Consider the following 8,522-nt stretch of genomic DNA (forward strand, 5'->3'; position numbering starts at 1 on the left):
GTCCACCTGCTGGGATGTGACCAGGCACCTCTGCTCAGCCTGAGTTTGAGGATGCAATTTATTCAAATATTTTTATTGAATTTTTCAATTAAACAATTTGGCAATTCAGCAATACAACAATTCCACTAAACAACAAAATAATCAAAGACAACAACAAAAAAAAAAAACCTTAAAAAACAACAATACACATTACTACAACTGGGGGTGGGGGTGGGGGGGGGGGGTGGGGTTAAGCGTCAGGGTTATCATTATCATCTATCATTACAACCAAAACATGTGGCCAAGGGTGGCCTCCCCCTGGCGACATCTTTCACATCTTGGATCTACATTGGCATATAGCTTAGCCAGTCTGTTCCGGGAAAAGTGAAGTCTATGAAATATCCTAAATTGAATTAGACCATGTCTGATACAGATAGATGATGCATTCACTCGACTTATTGCCTGTTGCCAGGTCACATCCGGTATCTGCAGATTAAGATCCTCCTCCCATTTGGTCTTTATATGGTGAAGGGAAGGAGCAGCTACATTTTGGATTGTGTCATACACAAATGAAACAATGCCTTTTGTTTGTGGATCCCTGCCAACACAGTCATGGATCCAATCTTCCAATATAGCTACTAAGGAAGGTGAAAAACATGTCTTAGTGTAATTTCGAATCTGCAGATATCTGAAGAAATGGGTGTTTGGAATGCCAAAACGTACCTTTAGATAGTCAAATGAAAAAAAATGGCCATCTTTAAAGAAATCCTTTACACATATGAGACCTCTACTTCTCCACAACTTAAATGCTGGATCTATGAGAGAGGGAGGAAAAAAGGGGTTGGCAATGATGGGACTTAATAGAAGTGATTTCTTATGTCCAAAATGTACCCTGAATTGTGACCAGATTCGGAGGGAGTTCCCAATTATTGGATTATTCGTGCGATAGCGCTTGCTAATCGGCATCGGAGCACACGCCAAGGCAGCCAGTGAGTTGGGGGAGCTAGAGTGTTGTTCCATAAGTAACCATACTGGTGCCTCATGTTCAGGGATGTTAGATGTCCAATATGAAAGGGCATGAAGGTTAGCTGCCCAGTAATAGTGCATTAGGTTTGGTAATGCTAAACCCCCATTTTCCTTGGGCCTCTCTAGAAAAGTTTGCCTAATTCGTGGTACAGTTCTGTTCCATATAAAGGTGGATATGTATTTATTAATTTCAGTAAAGAATGCTTTAGGAATAAATGTGGGGATCGTCTGAAAAAGAAATAAGAATCGTGGCATTATAGCCATTTTTACGGAGTTAATTCTTCCTGCCAACGATAATGGAAGGGACGACCATCTTGTCAAGTCTTGTTTAGTTCTGTCCAGTTCCACTTTAAAGTTATTTTTAAAAAGATCCTTGAATCTCAGTAACATGTACACCTAAGTATTTAAAGGAGTCGCATGTAATCTTAAAGGGGAACATGTCAAGAGGCCTCTGCTTTGCAGCCACACTTATAGGAAAAATTAGGCTCTTTGAAAAGTTTATTTTGTAACCAGAAATGACTCCAAATTTATTGATAAGGTCTAATGCCACAGGTATAGATGTATCTGGGTGTGAAAGGTACAAAAGGAGATCATCACAGTATAATGAGAGTTTATGGTTGAGGCCGCATCGGTCTATGCCCAATAAGCTAGTATTTTCCCTCAAGGAGACAGCCAGAGGCTCAACAGCGATATTGAACAATAGGGGCGACAGGGGACACCTTTGTCTTGTACCCAGGGCTTGAAATTAACTTTTTCATCTGCTAGCCAAGTGGCTAGTAGATGAAAAAAGTTACTAGCCAACCAGATTTTTTACTAGCCATAACCAAAATGTTGATTTACTATTGTATTTCGACATCACTAGTATAATACAGCAGTCATCGTGGTACCATTTTACAGCCATCCTGTTTTTCTATAGGCTACAAAGGTTATCATTCAATAGTGTACTACTATAATATTGGTGGAAAATGAGATTGCATAATGTGTTCTTGTAAAATTTAATTTTAGTAGTCGCCTTCTTAATTTTAAATGTTACATTTATGGAGGAATAAATAGCATTACGCCAAAGTAACACTTTGATCCTGTCCTGTCTGTATATTCTATAATGCAGCAGGTGTATGTATTGTATAAATAAAAAGGTGTATTCTGGGCTGGATAAAAATGTTCAAATGAGAACGAACAAGTGAATTTAAGAACAAACAACCTTTTTATTATTGTCTTATTAAGACTACAACAAATAAACAATAAACAATAAACTATTTAACCCTTGCGTCGTCCTCCCAGGTCAAACTGACCCCATCTCTTTTGACTGTTCCTTCCTTCCTGTTTGGTCCATCTTCTCTTCAGTGTTCACTATTCTCCAGACTCTTCTTCAGAGTCAGACTCAGACAGTTCACCTCTGGTGAAGCACTGGTCCTTTCTCTTGTTTCCTGCCATGAAGTCTGGCCTTCTTCTTCGGATGCTGTCTGTGTGCCACAGATTAAGGGTTGCAGAGGGGTCGTACATATCTATACCTTGTGAATTCAGCTGGATCATAAGTAGATCTGACAGCGAGGAAGGTTCAAGGGTGCATCTCCAATCTGTTTTGACCTGTATCAAAACAAAGAAAATGGACATGGAAGTAAGTGAGTGGATACTACAGGCACTCTTTCTCAAATATGTGTCAAATAATTGAACTATGAGTTAAATAATTGACTGAAAAGTTTAGTCACACAAAGATCACAAACTAGCCAGTGACACACCTGGTCTGGTACTTCTCAAGCAAGGCTTGGGTGGCCACCACGGAGGCATGAGCATCTGGCAGAGTGATGGCAGAGGTCTGCAGAGAAGCAGACAGGCTACTCAGATGGGTGAGGACATCATGGAGGAAGCCCAAGAACGACAGCAAGGAACTGTCCCTGGCAGAGGCATAAAACTTCCTGGCCTTTGCCTGCGCCACTCCCCGAACCCCATCTGAATCTGGAGACTGAATCTGAAATATACACATACACAAATATATGTTTATATACCGTCCTTAAATATTAACAATGCTGCCTGTATTCTATAGAAGTTAATTATATAATGGTAATTTAATGATTTATATATAATATGCTGCCAGTACAAATTACATTATCATCTAAATCTTTAAATGGCAATTACCTGCTCAAGATGTAACATGATTGCTCTGTATCCCCGCAAGAAGTGGTCAAGTGCTTTGAGAAGGTGACCCACCCATCTGGTCCCCCCAATTCTTGTGGGCATTAGGGGTTTTTGGCCACAGATCTCAAAGCTTTTTATTATATTTGCTCTATTGAGCGGACTTGTGTGGTAAAAGGTGTACAGTCCACTGAGTAGCTCTTCTGCCTTACTGTACATGGGTTCTCCCTTAATGGCGTCACAGTAGGCCAGCTCCAGTCTGTGAGCCATGCAGTGCACACCCAAAATGTACCCCTTCTTCTCTCCTCTCAGCCTTGTGACGACGCCAGTCTTCTCCCCAGTCATGACTGCAGCACCGTCTGTAGCACAGGCTATCAGCTTGTCCTCCCATTCCTTGCAGACAGTCTGCATCTGGGTCTTCACAGCCTGGGTGATGTGGGCAGCGTCGGATTTCTCCACTGCATCCACACCGACAAACTTGACGTCCACCTTGAATGAATGATTTGATTTAATTACACATACTTGATAGACTTGCATTACATGGTGTCTTCATTTTCTTATGTTTTTTGTGTGTAATTTTCTTATTATGTAGGCTATTTTCTTACCTTCCCCTCCTTGCAGACCCGAACATAAACCATCTCCTCCTCCTTCACGGAACCATCAGCTGAACCATCAACCATAACCAAGCAAAATTTGGCTTGTTGAATCATTTTGGTCAGCTGTTCTCGTTCGGCTTGAGCAATGTAAACAGTCTACATGCTTTGTCGTTCCTGTATGTCTTCCCCACAGCCAGTCCCTTTTTCTCATCCAAACTGTAAAAAGAGGGAAGCAAAACATCAAAACAAATCGACTTTAGAATAGCAAAATGTTCTCTAGACTCTTTTTTAGGTTTCTGCTTGAAAATGACATACCCAAAATGAATAGAGTACTGTATATATCTGCATCTACAAGGTCTATTTGAATAATTTTGGTGTCATAATAAAGGGAACACTTGTGAAATGTGTTCAGATGTGCAAGTATCAGTATTTATGTCACTGGCTCAGAGTAAATCAATCATAAATGACATTTAATTTCCGCCTTAAAAAAAATCACACATTTTCATGAATATCTCTTTGAAGTGATGAGGATGAAGCTAAAACTCTAAATCAAAGTATAGCACAATGTGTGACCATTATCTCTACATATTCTCTAAAAACAGAGGCTTTAGTACAGACTGCTTAGGTGAACTCTCCAAAATGGCCATTTATATGTGCTTGTAGCGGAGTTTCTCCTGTTTAATTTGATGTGCAGCATGACTGTATTTCTACATAATTAGGGCAGCGGTTTATGCCTTTTGCGGCCCCAAATTGGGGGACCCTGGAATTTAAGAGGTTAAAAAGTAAGTATGTGCTGTTGCCTGTTGATGTAGTAGTGAGTAAGAAGATGAACATAATGACTTACGTGCACATCCATACGTAGTCCGTATAGGGGCGAGCCTGCTTGGCGATGGCGTGTGCGTTATGAAAAAGAAGGCTCATCTTCTGCCTGTTGCCATCTGACAGCTTGATCAGGGCTTGGACGGGGGCCGCCTTTTCCAGGGGCACGGACTTCGCTTTGAAGATCGCTGTGCAATCGCGGTGGCAGGCGGATTGCTCATGGGAAATGACGCTCTCGATTTTCATCGACTTGCAGCCAACAACAAAGGCATTCCCGCGACTCTTCTCCTTTGCGTGGGAGCGACACACACTACAAAACATAACTCCTTCATTGTAGTGGAGCCACGTTCTCTTCCCACCGGCCTGGTTGAGAAACCACTTTTGGTTGAATTTTCTTATAGGCTTTGGTTTTGATGTCGGCGGGGGAACCGGCATTTCGCCGCTAATGTTAGCCGGGTCTCCCTCTCCCTCCTCTCCATCCTCCCACGCCACTCTCTTGATCTTTTTTGCTGGCGGTTGAGCCCCCGCAATAAATCGCCACATACTTATAATATATAATAATAATAATAATAATAATAATAATAACAATAATAATAATAATAATTAATAAATCGTATAGGCTACTTCTCTCTCGTTACTATGGTTGTGTTAGTCGTTCTTTGTTAATCTTCCCGCGAGTTGATATGAAAAAAAAACACTAGAATGTGTACTACTATGGAGTCCCGGAGGTGACATCAATAAAAAAAAAATATATAAACGCGGATTCATGCAGAGGTTAGACAAGTTTGGAACCTTATAAGGATCCAAATGCTGCTGTGCAGTTAACAGTTCACATGATCTAATCTGCGGTAGGCTACCTAGCTATCTATCTAAAAATCTGTCTCGCCAATTGAGGAATTTGGATCGCAAATGGTGAGTGGCGAGTGCTAATTTCGAGCCCTGCTTGTACCCCTGAAAATCGGAAAATAGTCTGATATAAGGTTATTTATGCGTACAGAAGCCTGTGGATTAGAATACAAAAGATTTACCCAGCTGCAAAATTTCTGTCCAAATCCAAACTTTCTAAGAGCTGCAAATAAATAATTGTACTCCACCCTGTCAAAGGCTTTGTGTGCATCTAATGATATTAGTACCTCTTGCGTGCGACTGTCGTTCGGCGTATATAGTATGTTAAAGAGGCGACGTAAATTGCCAGCTAGTTGCCTGCCAGTCATAAAGCCTGTCTGATCTCTATGGATTATATTGTGTATGGTTGGTAAGTCTCGCTGCAAGGGTCTTTGTTAAGATTTTATAATCAGAGCAGAGTAAGCTAATTGGTCGGTAAGAGTCACATTTTAGCGGATCTTTACCCTTTTTGAGAAGAACAGATATAGTTGCCTGCATCATCGTTAAGGGTAGAGTTTTCCTTTGGAAGGCTTCTTCGTATACTTCGCATAGAAGTGGCACCAGTTTGATAGACAGGCTTTATAAAATTCAATAGGGTAGCCGTCAGGGCCGGGCGACGTCCCGGATTTAGATGTTTTAATGGCCCTTTCAATTTCAGCCTGTGTTAGTAGTTTCTCAAGTGCGTTGATACTGTTTTGGTCTAGAGACGGCATATCTAAATTATTGAAAAATTCAGCAAATAGAGTGTCGTCCCCTGCTTCAGATTTATATAAGGTTTTGTAGAATTCTTGAAATTGTTTATTAATACTTTTTTGTTCTGTGGTGCTACCGCCATTATCTAATCCAATTTCAGTAATGAAATTTGTCGCAGCAGACTGCCTAAGCTGATGACTTAAGAGCTTGCTAGCGCGTTCTCCGGATTCATAGTAATTTAAACGTGATTTTCGATGTAAGTCCTCGGCATGGTCAGTCATTATAATGTCATACTCAGTTTGAAGAGAAATTCTTTCCCGGTAGAGATTTTCAGAGGGTGTCGATGAATGTTCCTGATCAATAGCGCAGATCCTCATCTCTATTTCTGAAAGACATTTCGCGTTCTTTTTGTTGGCACTGGCAGTATAGGATATTATTATTCCCCTTAGATAGGCTTTTAATGTTTCCCATAGGCAGCCTTTACTTATCTGTGGGTCTTGATTGGTTTCCATAAATAGATCAATATGATTAGATATGTATTTAACAAAATTTTGATTAGACAAGAGACGAGGGTTAAAACGCCATGTTCGCTGAGGGGCTATATTGTCAGGAAAGCTGATATCCATTACCACCGGGCAGTGGTCCGAAATGACCATGGTCTCATATTCAATTGACTTAAGTAGGGGAATCAGCTGTTCATCCAAAAGAAAATAATCTATTCTCGAATAGGACTGATGAGCAGGTGAGAAAAAAGAGTATTTACGGGATGTTGGGTTTTTGAACCTCCAGGCATCTAATATCTTATATGTCTGTAAAAAGGAGTTTATATAACCTGCAGACCTGCTCAGTGTACCCGTTTGTTTGGAGCGATCTAACTTGATGTTTAAGGTACAGTTGAGGTCGCCACTCATTATTAATTTATGCCAATTTAAGTCTGGGAGTGATGAGAAAAGAGCAGTAAAGAATTGAACATTGTCCCAATTCGGAGCGTAAATGTTGACGAGCACCACTGATATATCATACAATTTTCCTTGAACAATGATATAGCGGCCATTTCTATCACTTATGACATGGGATTTGACAAACTGTACATTTCTGTGGAGCAGATTGGCCACACCTCTACTTTTGCAGTTAAAATCTGAATGAAACAACTGAGTAAATTGCCCCCGGCAAAGCCTGGACTGGTCATTATTTAGCAAATGGGTCTCCTGTAGAAAAACTATTTCAGTTTTCAGTTTTGACAAATGAGAAAAAACCTTGTTGCGTTTAATTAAATTATTAAGACCACGGACATTCCAGCTGGTTATCTTTGTGACAGCACCCTCTCTATTTTTAGTATTAGTTGCTGCCATTTTTCAGTGGGTCAATCAGAATGAATAAGTCCTGCCATGCTTTAGGATCACCAGGGGTCAGTATATAGGCACATGTTATGTTTCTACACTGCACAGCACAGCAGTGTGGGGGAGAGGGTAAGGTATACATACACATAGACAAACATAGAAGACAAAAAATGTTTAAACACCTAACTGAACAGTTAACAGTGCAGAGCACAAGCTCTGTTCCTCTCAGTAGTAACTTCCAAACTATACTCTACTAACTAGCTTACCATGCGTATCAGAGCTATAACCAGAACTATTTGTGAACAATTATGATAGCTCTTCCAAAAAAATAAACAAATAAATACAAATAGACTGCATGAAATAGACCAAGTCAGACCTCTACAGAAAATAATACTGTAGCATTGAATATTCATATGAGTCCAAAACAAAATGACAGTGGCTGCTTTTCTATTATGTGCATTTAAAGAAAAAGATGAGAGAGAAAAACTCTGATTGTAGAAAAAAATTAATTACAAAATAGAGCAGCCAACCTTTGATTCAATGCTCAAATTAGAGGTAATATGCCATAATGAATGATCAGATCAGCCAGGATAGAGAGAGAGAGAAGAGGAAAAAAAAAAACCCATAACAATCCAGCCTATATGTTACAAGAGAGGCTGTTTACATATTAGAGCTGACATTAAGTGACCTACATGTTACATGTTATTCTTGGCTATAGAATGTCAGTATCAGTGCTGCTTGCATCATACAGTAACCTACATGTAAAAGTGGATGTGATCTCACCAAAGTGGCATCAGTCAGCCGCAGTAACCAGTTTTTTCAGCACATACGTTTTGGCTTTGTTGGGATCCTTGAAGCTCACCCGGGTCCCACCTTCCAAAGTGATCCTGAGATCCGCGGGGTACCACAGCCCAAAGCGAATGCCCTTGCAGGAGCGCAACAGGTTGTGCAACCTTGCTTCCAAATCCTCGGCTCTATCTTTCAGCGTTATGATCTCCTTCTTCATCCAAGTCACCTCCTGTACCAACGCGGTAGTTGTGTCCGACTGGTC

The sequence above is a fragment of the Scomber japonicus genome, chromosome 18 (assembly GCF_027409825.1).
Source record: "Scomber japonicus isolate fScoJap1 chromosome 18, fScoJap1.pri, whole genome shotgun sequence".
NCBI lineage: Eukaryota > Metazoa > Chordata > Actinopteri > Scombriformes > Scombridae > Scomber > Scomber japonicus.